The following is a 17,024-nucleotide window of genomic DNA, read 5'->3' as shown; positions in this document are numbered from 1 at the left end:
CTTTCCCATTCACCAGGATCCGTGTTATTTTTTGCAGTTTTGTATGCTTTCTCTTCATTTTTTGCTGTCTCTTACCTCTTTAGTCGTCCATGGCTGTTTTTTTTGGTATGTTAGCATTTATTAGAAAGGAGTGGAGTATAAGAGTAAAGAAGTCTTGCTGCAATTACATAGGGCTATTGTGAGACCACACCTGCAGTACTACATACAGTTTTGGTCTCCTTACCTAAGGAAGGACATACTTGCCTTCGAGGGATTGCAGCGAAGGTTCACTAGATTGATTTCTGGGATGGAGGGATTGTTCTATGAGGACAGAGTGGGTAGAATAGGCCTATATTTACTGGCTCCTTCCAGAAAAAAATTGCTGGCATGGACTGATTGGGCCGAATGGCTTGTTTCTGTGTCATATATCCTATGTAATACGATGTAGAGTTTCAAATAATAAGAGGTGATCTCATTGTAACATATAGAGTTCTTAAGGGGCTTGACAGGGTAGATGCTGGGAGGATGTTTCCAGGCTGGGGAGTCTAGAAATAGGGTTTACAGTCTCGGAATAAAGGATCGGCCATTTAGGATTGAGATGATGAGAAATATCTTCACTTAAAGGGTTGTAAATCTTTAGAATTCTCTATCCCAGAGGGTTGCAGATGCTGAGCTGAGTATATTCAAGATAAAGATCGACAGGTTTTAGGAAACTGAGGGAATCAAGGTTGTGGGAATAATGTGGAAAGGTGGAGTTAAGGTAGAAGATCAGCAATGATATTGAATGACTAGCAGGCTCGAAAGGTCAAATGGCCTAGCCCTACTTCTATTTCTTACATTCTTATAAAAAGATGTGGAGCTTCATATCTATATCTGGAACCATATGCAAATAGTCTTTTATGCATACATAAAAGAAACAGGCTTTCACATTTCATCATCAAAAATATATTATCATTTAGATGTAGAGGCCTTGCGGTAAATACAAATCATTAAATCCATTCATTTGATCTGTGTTCAAAATAATTGTTAAAGTAAAATAAAATCTCTGCTCTTGATATATTTAATTCTGAGCTAAAATGCATCAATATACTTCATTGTGTGTTAGATTTTCTATATAATAGGTGGAAGGTATTAAAGTTCTTGTATGTGCCACTGGCTAAAGTCAGACCATCTGAGACTGTTTTTCGGTAGCTTTAATTATTAATGTCATCTTCTTCTAAATAAATGAAAAATAAATCTCTAACTTAGAATGTTCCTGAAAACTGAATACCAACAGCTGAGTGGGCATAACTGAAACATTTTTCTGTAAGTGATCAAGCTCTGCATAGTGAAATGATTTACAATTCAGAAATCTATGACTTGGGTAACGCCAATAGTGATCTGCTTAATAGGTTTATTGATGCAGTTGAGGTAAGCCATTGGCTGTGCCATTTCTGAGGTTCCATTGTGTTCACTGGCGTATTCAAATTACTTTTGGCGGAAATGCTAGCACAGTTCATAATCGGAAGATTGACGTGTGAAACAGCAATAGTTATGCAGTGCATTGCTGATCCATGCCGTTGTATGAAATTCTGGGCCATAGGCATACTCTAGATTCTCCTTTCCTTTATAAACACCACATGTTTTCAGAAGCACTGTTTTATGGTAAGACGTTCCTTTTTTTGAGTCAATTGAGTAATTTATTTTTTCTCTCCCATGTACAGAATCTGAACCTACTCTTGCCCCTACTCCTGCCCCTACTCCTACAAATGGTAAGTATATTCCTCAGACTAATTCAATTAACTTGAGTAAAAAGAGCTGCTAAAATCCTTGTAAGTTCTGTGATAAAAATATTAAATGCTGGAAAAACTCAGTTGTTCAGACATTATCTATGGAGAAAGGAAAAAAGTTAACTTTTCAGGTATAACCCTTCCTCAGAACTGGCAAACATTAAACGGTCAGCTTTTTCCATTCTCCACAGATACTGCCTGACCTGCTGAATATTTCTAGCATTTTCTGGTTTTATTTTAAATTTCCCTTATCTGCAGTATTTTGCTTTGTGTAAATTCTGTATTCGACATGTATTTAATCTGCAGTTGTGCAAAGTTTAGATTGTGTTTATGATGGATGCTTTTAAAGGATGCTGTACACACCTAAATTTATTCTTCTAATGAAGGTTCCCACCTAAAATATTTTCCAGTCTTTTTCTTTTAGGTGCTGATTTACCTGCTGTGTACTTCTTGCATTTTCTGTTTTGGGATTTGCAGTATTTGTAGTTTTTCATTTTATCTTTGTGCATAGTTTTAGTTATTTAATATTCTACATTTTTAAGTTCATATTTGCTGGACAAATTTGACAAATTTGCTAGAATTCTTTGATGATGTAACAAACAGGGTGGATAAAGGGGAACCAGTGGATGTGGAGTATTTGGACTTCCAGAAGGCATTTGACAAGGTGCCACATAAAAGGTTACTGTACAAGATAAAAGTTCACGGGGTTGGGGTTAATATATTAGCATGGATAGAAGATTGGCTAGCTAACAGAAAACAGAGAGTTGAGATAAATGGTTCATTCTCTGGTTGGCAATCAGTAACCAGTGGGGTGCCGCAGGGATCGGTGCTGGGACCCCAACTATTTATAATCTATATTAACGACTTGGAGGAAGGGACTGAGTGTAATGTAGCCAAGTTTGCTGACGATACAAAGATGGGAGGAAAAGCAACGTGTGAGGAGGACACAAAAAATCTGCAAAAGACATAGACAGGCTAAGTGAGTGGGCAAAAATTTGGCAGATGGAGTATAATGTTGAAAAGTGTGAGGTCATGCACTTTGACGGAAAAAATCCAAGAGCAAGTTATTATTTAAATGGAGAAAGATTGTGAAGTGCTGCAGTACAGCGGGACCTGGGGGTACTTGTGCACAAAACACAAAAGGTTAGTGTGCAGGTACTGCAAGTGGTCAGGAAGGCCAATGGAATCTTGGCCTTTATTGCAAAGCGGATGGAGTATAAAAGCAGGGAAGTCTTGCTACAGTTGTACAGGGTATTGGTGAGGCCACACCTGGAATACTGCGTGCAGTTTTGGTTTCCATATTTACGAAAGGATATACTTTGGAGGCAGTTCAGAGGAGGTTCACAAGGTTGATTCTGGAGATGAGGGGGTTGACTTATGAGGATAAGTTAAATAGGTTGGGCCTCTACTCATTGGAATTCAGAAGAATAAGAGGTGATCTTATCGAAACGTATAAGATTATGAGGAGGCTTGACGAGGTGGATGCAGAGAGGATGTTTCCACTGATGGGGGAGACTAGAGAGCATAATATTAAAATAAGGGGCCGCCTGTCATGTATGTAACATTCATGTAACTGTAACCTTCATGTAACAACACTGCATACTGTATACACCTAAGAAATGCACACCTTGACCACAGGGGGTGAACTTGTGGGAGACACTCCTCACCTGGTCATCCAGGGATATAAAGGGAGGTCCCACACAGGTTCATCACTTCTTGGTCCTGTGAATAAAGGTTCGGGTCACAGAGTGACTTTGTCTGCAGAATGTGCCACATGTGAATTTATAGTAGTGTGTAAGGACACTACATTTGGCGACGAGAAACGGGAATCAACACTTACGAGAATGGCCACCGGTAGCACAGAGGAACGGTACTGTGTTGGTGAGGACTGGGACGATTTCATTGAGAGGCTCCTACAGAGCTTTGTCACGAAGGACTGGCTGGGAGATGCAGCGGCTGACAAGCAAAGGGTGCATCTACTGACCAGCTGTGGACCTAAGACGTACGCGCTGATGAAAGACCTGCTCGCACCCGAGAAGCCGGCGGACAAAACCTTTGAAGAGCTCAGCAAACTGATTGGTGAGCACCTCAAACCAGCGAGCAGTATACACATGGCCCAACACCGATTCTATACACACTGACGTCGGGAAGGACAGAGCATACCGGACTTCGTTGCGGACCTTCGGCGCTTGGCCAGCCTCTAAGTTCACAGACGCCTGCAGGGGGGAGATGTTATGGGATTTCTTTCTTGAGGGCATTGGTCATGCCGGGATTTTCAGAAAGCTAATTGAGACCAAGGACTTGACCTTGGAAGCGGCGGCGTTGATGGCTCAGACCTTCATGGCGGGGGAGGAGGAAACCAAGATAATATATGCGCGCAACTCTGCTTCCAACGTGGTGATGGATTAGGGAGTTAACATTGTAAACGCGACTCAAAACCCCACAGGCAGGCAAGGGCAATTCGACACCACCCAGGCAGTAACAGACTCTAGAGTGGGTCCTCAACAGAGACAATGGGTGGTTGAACGGACATTTACACCATCACAGTGGACAATGCGTCCCGGGAGGGGCCATTGACATCCACTAACTGAGTGCTCAAGAGTAATCAAAGAGCCAATCAGAGAGGAATGCCTGGTAACAGCTCTTTTGTTCACAACAATCTCAACTCCTGCTGGAGGTGCGGGGTCAGACATGCTGCAAAAACCTGTAGATTTCAACAATTCATCTGCAGAAATTGTAACTTCAGTGGACATTTAGCCAGAATGTGCAGGAAGCCCGCAGTGAGGCAAATTTACAAGGCAGATAAACCAGAAGAGGGGTCTGCAAGTCATGTTGATGCTTGGGACAAAGCAATGGACGCTGAAGTTCAGCGGGTTCATGTGGCAAACATCCACAGCTCATATACCAAAACGCCACCTATGATGATGAAAGTCCTATTAAACGGCATCCCGGTATGCATGGAGCTGGACACGGAGTCCAGCCAGTCACTTATGAGTGTCCAACAATTCGAGAAACTATGGCCACTCAGAGCTAGCAGACCCAAACTAGAACGCATTGACACGCAATTACAGACGTATACCAAAGAGATCATCCTAGTGCTAGACAGTGCAATGTTGGTGGTCACTCATAATGGATCAGAGAACTGGCTGCCACGCTAGATTGTCCTGGGAAATAGTCCTGCGCTTTTGGGGAGGAGCTGGTTAGCCGAGATGAACTGGAAATGGGGGGATGTGCACGCCATTTCATCTGTGGAGCGAAGTTTATGTTCACAGGTCCTACAGAAATTTGAGTCACTATTTCAACCTGGTGTCGGGACTTTCAAAGTTTCCGAAGTAGTGATATGCATCACCCTGGACGCCAGACCAGTGCACCACAAAGCCAGAGCTGTGCCGTATGTGATGCGGGAGAAAATTGAGAGTGAGTTGGACAGGTTGCTAAGAGAGGGCATAATTTCGCCCATTGAATTCAGCGACTGGGCAAGTCCCATCGTCCCTGTCCTAAAAACGGATGGCTCGGTCAGGATCTGTGGCGACTACAAGGCCACTATCAACCGAGTGTCACTACAAGACCAATACCCGCTTCCGAGAGTGGAGGATCTTTTTGCCACGCTGGCAGGCGGCAAGTTCTTCACCAAGTTGGACCTCACCTTCAGCCTACATGACCCAGGAACTGGCCGCAGAATCCAAGCTACTGACCACCATCACCACGCACAAGGGGCTGTTTGTCTACAACAGGTGTCCGTTTGGCATTTGTTCAGCAGCCGCTATCTTTCAAAGGAACATGGAAAGCCGGCTCAAATCCATCCCTGGAACAATGGTATTTCAAGACGACATCCTTATCACGGGTCGAGACACCGAGGAACACCTCCACAACCTGGAGGAGGTGCTACGCCGACTAGATCGGGTAGGTCTGTGACTAAAGAAGTCCAAGTGTGTGTTTTTGGCCCCAGAGGTCGAGTTTTTGGACAGGAGGATTGCCTCAGATGGGATCCGGCCTACCGAATCCAAAACTGAGGCAATTCGTCGTGCGCCCAGGCCCGGCAACACATCGGAGTTGCATTCATTTCTGGGACTGTTGAACTATTTCGGGAACTTTCTGGTGAATTTAAGCACATTGTTGGAGCCGCTACACGTGCTCCTGCGTAAGGGTTGCGATTGGTTTTGGGGGGACTGTCAGGAACGTGCTTTCAATCGGGCGCGGAATCTGCTTTGTTCTAATAAGCTGTTGACCCTGTACAACCCCTGTAAGAAATTGGTTTTGACATGTGATGCATCATCTTATGGGGTTGGGTGCGTGTTGCAGCAGAGTAATGACGAGGGTCAACTCCAACCTGTGGCTTATGCCTCCAGGTTGCTCTCCCAAGCTGAACGGGGATATGGGATGGTTGAAAAGGAAGCACTGGCATGTGTCTGCGGGGTGAAAAAGATGCACCAGTACCTTTTTGGCAGAAGGTTCGAGTTAGAAACGGACCACAAGCCGTTAACATCCCTGTTGTCAGACAGCAAAGCTGTCAATGCCAGTGCGTCAGCTCACATACAGCGATGGGCTCTCACGCTGGCTGCATATGACTACACCATACAGCACCGGCCAGGCACTGAAAACTGCGCTGACGCGCTCAGCAGGCTTCCACTGAGGGGGCAGCGGAGCAAAGCGCTGAGATGGTCACGGCCGTTGATGCCTTTGACAGCACAGGCTCCCCCATCACAGCCTGCCAGATCAAAATCTGGACCAACAGAGATCCCCTCCTATCTTTGATTAAGAAATGTGTCCTGACTGGGGATTGGGCGCCCGCACACGGAGCATGCCCCGAGGAGGTCAGACCGTTTCACAGACGGATGGATGAGCTCTCCATCCAAGTCAACTGCCTACTATGGGGCAGCCGAGTAGTCATGCCCCAGAAGGGAAAGGAAGCATTCATCAGGGAACTCCACAGCGAGCATCCGGGCATCGAGCTAATGAAGGCCATTGCCCGGTCACATGTACGGTGGTCGGGAATTGACTCAGACCTGGAACACTGTTCGCAGGTGCTCGACGTGTGCCCAGCTGGGAAATGCCCCCAGGGAGGCCCCACTCAGCCCGTAGACTACACGGGCCCATTCATGGGAAAAATGTTCCTCATTGTTGTTGATGCGTACTCGAAATGGATCGAGTGCATCATATTGAATTCGTGCACGACATCCACCACTGTGGAGCGCCTGCGTGCGGTCTTTGCGACCCACGGCTTGCCGGACATCCTGGTTAGCGACAACGGCCCGTGTTTCACTAGCTATGAATTCTGAGAGTTCATGTCGGGTAATGGCATCAAACATGTCAGGACAGCATCGTTCAAGTCGGCTTCCAATGGCCAGGCGGAACGTGCGGTCCAAATCATAAAACAGGGCATGCTCCGGATTGAAGGACCCTCCCTTCAATGCCGCCTATTGCGCCTCCTGCTGGCCTATAGATCCCGACCACATTCGCTCACGGGAGTCCCGCCCGTGGAACTATTCATGAAACGTACACTTAAAACTCGGCTGTCCCTCATTCATCCAGACATGTCAATAATTGTTGAGGGCAAGCGCCAATCCCAAAATGAGTGCCATGACCGTAACTCTCAGGAGAGATGTATAGAAATCGATGACCCTGTATTTGTTTTTAATCACGCTTTGGGGCCCAAGTGGCTTGAGGGTACTGTAATTGGCTAAGAGGGGAATAGGGTTTCAGTGGTCAGACTCAACAATGGACAGATATGCTGCAAGCAAGTAAAAAAAAAAAAGGTTCAGCATGGACACTGTGGAACCTGAGGAAGATCATGAGATGTTGCCCACACCACTGCCAGTGAACGAGCAACAAGAACATTCAGCAGCATGCACAGTCCCTGCGGCCAGCCTGGACAAGCCGGAATCACCACAGGTGACGGAGACGCATGCCAAGGCTCAACAACCAGAGCCCCAACTGCGGCGCTCCACGAGAGAGCGTCGACCGCCTGAAAGACTTAATCTTTGACCCCATAAGACGTTGGGGGGGTGGGGGGGGGGTGATGTCATGCATGTAACCTTCATGTAACTGTAACCCTCATGTAACAACACTGCATACTGTATACACCTAAGAAATACACACCTTGACCACGGGGTGAACTTGTGGGAGACACTCCTCACCTGGTCATCCAGGTATATAAAGGGAGGTCCAACGCAGGATCATCACTTCTTGGTCCTGTGAATAAAGGTTCGGGTCACAGAGTGACCTTGTCTGCAGAATGTGCCTCGTGTGAATTTATAGTAGTGTGCATGGAAACTACACCGCCCTTTTAAAACTGAGATGAGGAGAAATTTCTTAGGGTTGTGGATCTGTCAAATTCGCTGCCTCACAGAGCTGTGGAAGCTGGGACATCGAATAAATTTAAGACAGGAATAGACAGTTTCTTAAACGATAAGGGAATAAGGGGTTATGGAGAACGGGCAGGGAAGTGGACCTGAGTCCATGATCGGATCAGCCATGATCGTATTAAATGACGGAGCAGTCTCGAGGGGCCGTATGGCCTACTCCTGCTCCTATTTCTTATGTTCTTATATGTCAGTTGCAGGGGAGGACATTGACCCATTTTATACCATGTTTGGGGATAAAGAAAGTCATATTGCCCTCATGACACTGTTTAATTGTCTCTTGAATAAGTCTAAGGCTTTTACCTCCACTATCCCACCCAGAAAGTAATTACAAGTGTGGATAACTCTTTTCATAAAAAAGCAGCTCCTGACATCTGTCCTAATATTCCTTTCACCAGTTTTAACCTGTTTCTGCTTTTTCGTATTCTGGCATATCTTGAAATACTTCTCCAGATTAATATCTCGTATATACTTCCTTTAGACAACACCTTCAAGGTTACCGAGTTTTAGTTTCCCATCTTTCCTAGTAACTAAGAGGCCAAAATTGGTCGCCGGTAAGGCCCGCCCATTTCTTGGCGGTCCCCAGGCGGCACCTACCCTTTTGCCACCGGGTCCTGTCAGGAGCCACTTTCGGCTCTGTTGTGTGGGCAGCAGCAGCACTGGGAGAGAGGGAGAGAGGGAGCGGTCGGCGTTATCAGTGTGTGGCAGTTGCAGGCCTCTCCACTTGGGGATCTTCGGAGTCCCTCCAATGCACATGTACGAGGTTTGGGCATTTTTTTTTTAATCCCACGTCACATCATTTTGGCCACATTTGAGGCAACTGGGTCTTCTGCGCTTGCGCATAAAGGCACACCATTTTCTTCCAGCTGTGACTGAGAGGGAAGAATTTGAGTTTGCAGGTTGGAGAGGAGAGAGTTTGCAGGTTGTAGAGGGGGCAGTCTGAACATTTGAGACCTACAGACTCTTGAGCAGCCATTCGTTTCATCATCAGAACATAAGAAATAGGACCACACACCGCCCCCCCGTCCCTCCTCTAGACTGAAATGCTGTCCTCTACTTGGCAGTTGCAGGCCTCTCCACTCTGGGCTCTTCAGAGTCCCTCCAATGCGCATGCGCGAGACTTGGCAATTTTATTTTGTGTTGCTTTTTTTATCCCACGTCACATCATTTCGGCCACATTTGAGGCAGCTGGTTCTTCTGCGCTTGCGCATAAAGGCACACTACTTTCTTCCAGTTGTGAATGTGAGAGGGGAGAGGAGAGAATTTGCAGGTTGGAGAAGAGAGAGTTTGCAAGTTGGAGAGGACAGCACAGATCAAGGCACGCCAGTGACCTTTGGCCTTCAGAGAAGCTATCAGACCCCAACGTCTCCCACCCCGACATTGCCCGCAGTCCAAGACAGCAGATTGTACCCCCCTCCTCCACCTCCATTTCACCTCTCCCATCTCCGCCACCCAGAGCCACGATGAAGAGGAGGGAGAAGGGCCGTCTTTGTGGCCCTTGAGCTCGAGGAGCTGGAACAGGATGACAGCAGCTTCCTGCCATGTGAGCCAGCTATCCGCAGAACCTCAGCATCGGGCTCCGAGTTCCTGGGGTTTGGAACGGACTCCACACTGGCAAGCTCTACCAAACGCAGAAGCCTTGGCGACGAAGGCAAGCAAGGCGCCAGAACCCACCAGGAGCGAGCAACCACCTGAGGATGTGGCACGGCTCTCTGCAATTCAGGAGATGGTCCAGCTATCATAGACAGGCGTGCAGACAGGTCGCGAAATGCTCCAGACCATGACTGGGATAGCTGCCTGCATGGCCACGTTCACCCAGCAGCATGATGACAGGATGGACCGATACTGTGTTGGAACGCACAACCGAGACCGTTGAGGCGATGAAACAAGAGATGGCTTCTGGATTCGTAGTGCAAGTCCCCGACCCCACACCCTCAAGACAGACTGATCCGGAGGAGCAGGAGATCCCGGCGCCTTCGGTCACACCCCCTGCCTTCTCACCAAGACGCACATGTCTGCAGACAATTCCGCTGCCCTCTTGCACAACCTCGTCAATCAGAGGCAGTGAGGGGCAGGGGAACAGCATGCCGTAGCGTAGGCGGGGTGAGGAAGAGGAGCTTGCGTATCGCTTCATGGGGGAAAGCGAGGTAGTGGTGCTGGGTAGAGAGGTGGGTGTTGGTGGTGTAAATGTTTGTAAATGTAATGATATGTCATCTTTGTTATTGTGCACTTGTAAATACACTCACATTGTTGACCCTCTCTTGGGGAGTGCCTGATTTTAACGTCATGTGTGATGCCTTGTGAGAAACACACATCTGTCCCTCAGGTCAGGAATTGCTTTATCAGGAATATCTTCCCATCCATATATGACTGCACTGTATAATGGGTCCTGTCATCAGGCCATCGCAACACGACAAGGAAAGGTCTCCAATGCAGGAAGGCTGCCATTCAATTACTCTCACTTTACCTACTTGCAGGGCAGATCTTAAAGCTTGCACTTCAACCCTCTTTTTCCGAGGCCAAACATGGCGGAGTGCCACCCCGAGATGAAATGGTCATCAATTACATTGCAGTACATTAAATATCTTTTCCTGTATTCCATACCTCATGTAATGCTCTTCTGACTATCAGTTGCAGCAATGTGCCATTTCTTTACATCTTCTACCTCTCACTTATTCAGCCTGACATAATCCCATACCCTCTGCGCAGTCACACTGTGCGCCTAAATATGTTCCGCATTAAATGCTCTCATAACTCTTGGGGGGCATCTCCATTGAGCCTTTACCATCTTTCGCTACTCATTACCGCTTTGTCCACCACACCTTCCCTTCAACGGAGTCATATGGAGAAACTATCTGAACTATTTCTGTGCGGGTTAGGGTCCATCACATTACTCTTTATGTGCTGTGAGGGTTATTCAATCTGTCTGATTTATTATATCTCTCAGAATAGACTTCTGTCTGTCACCATAACAAGGCATGCTGGGTACAGGTCTTTTGTGATGAATCGGAACAGATTTTATGAAGTAGTTTCCTTGCAATACAAATAAAATCACATTAACAAGGCGATAGTGACAGTTTATTTGTTGAAACCTCAGGCTTACAATAGATCATTCTAACCCTAATCCTCTCATCCTCTGTTATATTTGTGTTTGCCTGAGAACTTCTTGAAAGATTGTCACAGAATTAATTAATCGGCTTGGCTGGACAAAATGTAACATGCTGAAGACTTTTGACTTATTCATAATTATTTTGCCTTCGCCATTGGGCTTCTCAATGAAGGTCTTTCAGCAAGGCCAAAGAAAAAAGTTTCCATCACACCTGGACATATTTCAGTCGCTTTTATCACATCCAAATTAAATATGACCATTAGCAATAAAGTAAAGCAACATCCACCTAACTTTTTTCCAGCAGTCCCACTCCTGAGGGTCCAGCATCTGCACCATAGTTGCGATGTGCAGCGCTGCAGCACTTGGAGTCCTTCTCCCTGCCACCCGACTCACGGTCAGGTCACACCTGCTTTTGCGAGCGGTCCTTCTGGCGGGCGGCAGGTAGATCCGAGGCCAGCATCCCTCACCAAAGTGGGCGATTTGCAGCATCTGGCATGGGCGGGTGACATGGCATGGCGTCACACCAGCAAAACCCTCCGTGACCAATCTCCCACCGGGCGGAACATGGATGGCAAATGGGCGTTTCCGAAGGAATCACCCAGAAAAACTACATTTCCGGCGGAACCTCGGCGGCTGCGGGCGCACCCTCCACCAATTTCAGCCTCTAAATTCTTTGACGCGAGGGTTCAGCCTTTTAGCTTTTCTGTGCACTGCCTCCATGGCTTAAATATTTTCCTTACATCTGGTGACCAAAACTGAACACAGTTCTCTAACTCTGGTCTGACCAAGGCACTGTATAGTTTTAGAATGCTGTTTCCAACTTATACTTAATTAACCTTGCAATGCAATCGAGCATTTTGTTTGCTTTGTTTTATTAACTACTGCATGGTAATTTGAAGTTGAATACAAAATCCACTACCTCCCAAGGGGTGCAAAATTCATAGCCGTAGTGCCGTTTTTTGGGCGCAATGAGTGCACTCGGGATCAAAATGGTATGTGCATCACGCATGCATACTTCACGTGCGAGTCAAGCTAGACACCATATTGGTGAGGGCATTAGCGCACGCAGCGACCGTTTGCCGGACCAAAAAAAGTGGGCGGTCGGTATTATTGAATCTTGGCGTTAATTATGTGTGGAAAGTAACGCTGGATGATATTATGGGCGTTGGTTTCGCCCATTCTGATGATTCTGCCCCAAAAAAGTGGGCGGGCGGTATTATTTTTTCCCAGCATTACGTACAGGCCGAAAAGTGGGCATCAGTTTCCATTTTGTGGCTAAATGGGCGATATTTTGGTGGGATACGCCTCATTTCAGCATTAAAATGGACGTTAAGTGGATGATATGCATGCAAAAACAATGGAAAATCTAGCCCATTGGAGTTCAGAAGAATGAGAGGTGATATGATAATGAGGGGGCTCGACAAGGTGGATGCAGAGAGGATATTTCCACTCATAGGGGAAACTAAATTTCGTGGGCATAGTCTCAGAATAAGGGGCCACCCATTTAAAACTGAGATGAGGAGGAATTTCTTCTCTGGGTTGTAAATCTGTGGAATTCTCTGCCCCAGGGAGCTGTGGAGGCTGGATCATTGAATATATTGAAGACGGAGATGGACAGATTTTTGAGTGATAAGGGAATAAAGGGTTATGGGGAGCAGGCAGGGAAATGGAGCTGAGTCCACGATCAGATCAGCCATGATCTTATTGAATGGCGGAGCAGGCTCGAGGGGCCAAATGACCTACTCCTCCTATTTCTTATGGAATATAGCATGACTGGGAGAGCGAGCAGAGGCCACATGTAGCAGGACAAGCTGCTAGGAGGGGGAAGAAGGGCTCTCAGTAAAAGGCCATACCATCCAGGGTGTTCAGGGAGCAATTCTCCTACCTGAACCTCAACGAGAAACATTGGGCTGAAAATTCCAGCCTCACCGGGTCTGTACGATATGTGCACGGACCTGGTGATGCCTCGCAAAAGCCATTTTTTGGGGTGCAATGCACATGCGCCGAAAACCGGCTTTTCCAATCTGTCAAGATTTTATCCTCTGGGAGAAGGACATCCTTGCGGGAGAGATTGGGCTATTTGTCCAACTCTTGCCCAGCGAATGTCCTTCAAACTTTTACGCCTGGTAAAAGCGGGCGCATAGCTTACTTTTACCAGCATAAGAGTTTTAAGACAAATAAAACTTAAATTTAAACACACTTTTATATTAAAAACCCTGTCTCTGATCACATTTCTTGCCAGAGACCAGCAGGCAGAGCGAGCCACACAGCTTTGTAAGGTTTGCAGGCTTCCTCTTAATGCAAGGTGCCATTGACTGCATGCACGACACTTTGCACGCGCTGCATGTCAACTCTGAGATATACCAGATCCGAAAGTGATTCCACTCCCTCAACCATACGGAGCAAATCATGCTGGTCAATGCCGTGTATCCTGCCAGCAGTCATGATGCAGACTTCCGCGGTAGTCTGCTGTGCCATCTGTATTTGACCCATCATGACAAACTAGAGGGTGGCTACTGAGCGACAAGGGCTATCTGTTGACAACATGGCTCATAACTCCGGTGCACAACCCACGCAGACATGGGTAGCATACATACATACAAAAGCCATGCTGCTGTACGAAATGTGATAGAGCACAGCATTGTGTGCTAGAACAATGATTCCGCTGCCTGGACAGCTCTGAAGGAGCACTGCAGTACTTGACAGAGCGTATGTCAAGATTCACGGTGGTCTGCTACAAGCTGCACAACCTTGCCATCATGAGGGCACAGCCAATGCCACCAACTATATGGCGAGCAGCTGAGCAGGAACAGGAAGAGAGGAGGCAATCTAGACATTCCTTTTATGGCCAGGCTGTCCATGAACAACTGCGATACCACTAAAAGTAACCCCAATTTCCCATTCACAAACTGTCTTGCTCCTTACTTTCCCTCTGTTACTGACCATCACAGCATCTGCTTGACCACAATACAAAAATAAAAGCCAAGACAAAATAAACATTCCAAACCAAATTTATGCACCAAACCATCCCATATTGCATACAAACATCATCTAATCACCCTTCTGACTTCCCTGTGTGCCTTTCACTGTCCTAGTACTCTTACGGCCTTACGCTAAACATCCATAAGACAAAGGTCCTCCACCAGCCTGTCTTCATCGCACAGCACTGCCCCCCAGTCATCAAGATCCACGGTGCGGCCCTGGACACCGTGGACCATTTCCCATATCTCGGGAGCCTCCTATCAACATGAGCAGGCATTGACGACGAGATCCAACACCGCCTCCAGTGCGCCAGTGCAGCCTTCGACCGCCTGAGGAAAGGAGTGTTTCTAAACCGCCACCAAGCTCATGGTCTGCAGGGCTGTAGTAATACCCGCCCTCCTGTATGGCTCAGAGACATGGACCATGTACAGCAGACACCTCAAGTCGCTTGAGAAGTATCACCAACGATGACTCCGCAAGATCCTACAAATCCCCAGGGAGGAGAGGCACACCAACATCAGGATCTTCATCCAGGCCAACATCCCCAGCATTGAAGCACTGACCAGACTTGATCAGCTCCGCTGGGCAGGCCACATAGTTCGCATGCCAGACTCCCAAAGCAAGTGCTCTACTCGGAGCTCCTTCATGGTAAACGAGCCAAAGGTGGGCAGCGGAAACTTTACAAGGACACTCTCAACTCCTCCCTGATAAAGTGCAACATCCCCACTGACACCTGGGAGTCCCTGGCCCAAGACAGCCCTAAGTGGAGGAAGTGCATCCGAGAGGGCGCCGAGCACCTCGAGTCTCAATGCTGAGAGCATGCAGAAATCAAGCGCAGGCAGCGGAAAGAGTACGTGGCAAACCAATCCCACCCACCCCTTCCCACAACGACTATCTGTCCCACCTGTGACCGAGTCTGGCTCTCGTATTGGACTGTTCAGCGACCAAAGAACTCACTTCATGAGTGGAAGCACATCTTCCTCGATTCCGAGGGACTGCCTATGATGATGACTCCCACGTAGTGCTACCCCAGTGATTGCAGCATGGCTGGTGGAAGACTGCTGACTTTCAATGAAGGAGATTGCAGTTGGTCTTGGAGGACGACCTCAAACGGCTCTAGGCCTAGAAGGCCCGGCTTCAGACTGCACCATCTTGGCATGGGCAGCAGCAGTCCTGGCTGGCTGATAGGCAACAGCAAGGGTACTGGCAGGATGGCAGTAGTAGGAGCACAAATACTGTCATCCTGAGAGAGGACAACACGTGTATGTTCCATGGACCCATCTCCACTCCTCCCAGCCAGCACCTCAGCAATCTGAGTAATCTGTTGAGAGGATAGATTGCTGGACTGCTCTGGCACCCTGCAAGCCCCATGGAACGTTGGTATCCGCAGCTATGATGGCATCAATCTGAGCTTGCATGAGAGTATCTTGAGCTTGCACGACAGCAAGCTGACCTTGTATGGCAGACATCTGAGCTTCCACTGCAGCACCCAGACATTGGGTGGCTTCTGCCTGTACTGCAATGGAAGCTGAAACATCAACCTTTAGACACTGCACAATGGTTGTATCCATAAATGTGCCAATGGAGTTGGCCACCACTTACATACCTGAAATTGTGGGCTCCAAGCTCTACACAAAGCCCTGTGCTAAGTTGGTGTTGGGCTCCTCCATGCATGTTTATTAGTGGTATTAGGTGGGGAGAGAATACAAGGTCTAAGATATGTTTACAGTACATATGTGTAAATGCACAAAGCGTGGTAAATAAGGTTGGTGAGCTGCAGACATAAATAGCCACATGGTGACATGGCAATAACAGAGATTGGCTCAAAAAAGGGAAAGATTAGGTACTAAATATTCCTGGATATATGGTGATTGGAAAAGATAGGGCAGAAAAGAAAGGAGGTGGGGTGGCAGTATTGATTAAGGAGAATATTACAGTGTGCAAGAGAGAGAGAGAATGTGCTGGAGGAGTCAAGGACATAATCTATTTGGTTAGAGTTAAGAAACAATAGAGGTGCCATTACATCACTAGGTGTATTCTATAGGTCACCACATAGTGGGAAGGATATAGAGGAGCAAATCTGCAGGGAAATTACAGAGGTGCAAGAACTATAGAGTAGTGATAATGGGAGATTCCAATTAGCCTAATATGGGGCCCAAATTTCCCCATGAGTTGCACTGTTTTTTTTGGTGTAACTTGGTTTTTCTGGTAACTTTTTAGTTGCAAATATGGCCATTTAATTTGCATCAGTGTAAGTGAGTTGATTAGATTTTTTGTTAGGTCAGTTTTTTTTTCAAAAGTGGGCGTTCCCAGCCACTTACACCATTTATGCCAATTTGGCAAAAAAAAATTTGTACTAAACTAACTTAGGGCAGCGTATGTGTCCACTTTTGTCTGCACAGAAAGAATTTACAGTTAAGGAATTGGCGCAAGTAACTACATTTAAAGCACCACCAAGCACCAAACAAAGCACAAAGTAATAAGCAATCAATAAATAACACATAAAATAGAAGGAACCCTGCACCTAAAGCACCAAAATCAATCAGTAAAAACAAATAAAAAATAGAAGTCCTACCTTATGGAATGCAGCGGGCCGCTGATTAGGGAGCCAGGGCTGGGGGGGGTGGGGGAGGAGGAGGAAGGGGTGGGGGGAGGTGGCAGTACCCTTTTGCGAAGCACGTCTAGACTGATGTTCGGCATGGCATCAAACACCCGCACGACTCCCCGGTTCATCTGGTCGAGAGTTACAAACCCAGACCCCCAGAAACTTCGAGTTTTACAATCAGGTCAGAGGCGTCGCCATTGGTGGATTCAAGAACCATC

General features: G+C 47.1%; 1 protein-coding gene across 1 annotated transcript in view; it reads left to right on the top strand.

The window, feature by feature from the left end:
• LOC139227891 (C4b-binding protein alpha chain-like) overlaps window positions 1–17,024 on the top strand; it is a 252,040-nt gene that overhangs the window by 36,975 nt on the left and 198,041 nt on the right. Inside the window, exon 4 of the mRNA XM_070859024.1 lies at window positions 1,683–1,730. The gene's annotated coding sequence lies outside the window, so the exon portion shown is untranslated. The remainder of the gene's footprint in view (window positions 1–1,682; window positions 1,731–17,024) is intronic.

This window comes from Pristiophorus japonicus, chromosome 17 (genome assembly GCF_044704955.1).
Source record: "Pristiophorus japonicus isolate sPriJap1 chromosome 17, sPriJap1.hap1, whole genome shotgun sequence".
Taxonomy (NCBI): domain Eukaryota; kingdom Metazoa; phylum Chordata; class Chondrichthyes; family Pristiophoridae; genus Pristiophorus; species Pristiophorus japonicus.
Note: the sequence above shows the minus strand (reverse complement) of the source record. Positions and strands in the feature narration are given on the sequence as shown.